Genomic DNA, 240 nt, shown 5'->3' on the forward strand with positions numbered 1-240 from the left:
CCCGGTGGCCTCGCTCGGCCTTGAGGGGACGGGCTTGGCCGCACCCCGGAGGTGTGGGCTCGGTTATTTCCAGCAAAACTTTCCACGCCCCGCATGTGGAGCAGGTCACCCTGCGGTGCTTAATGAACTAGCGGCAGAAATGGGGTGAAAGCACGTTAAGGGTAGAGGGGCAAGGCGCCTTCCCCAGGGCGGCGCTGCTGCGGGGGCTCCTCTCTCCGCTGGGGGCTTCTCTCTCCTCTC

This window comes from Egretta garzetta, unplaced genomic scaffold (assembly GCF_000687185.1).
Source record: "Egretta garzetta isolate BGI_Z169 unplaced genomic scaffold, ASM68718v1 scaffold503, whole genome shotgun sequence".
In the NCBI taxonomy this organism is placed as follows: Eukaryota; Metazoa; Chordata; class Aves; order Pelecaniformes; family Ardeidae; genus Egretta; species Egretta garzetta.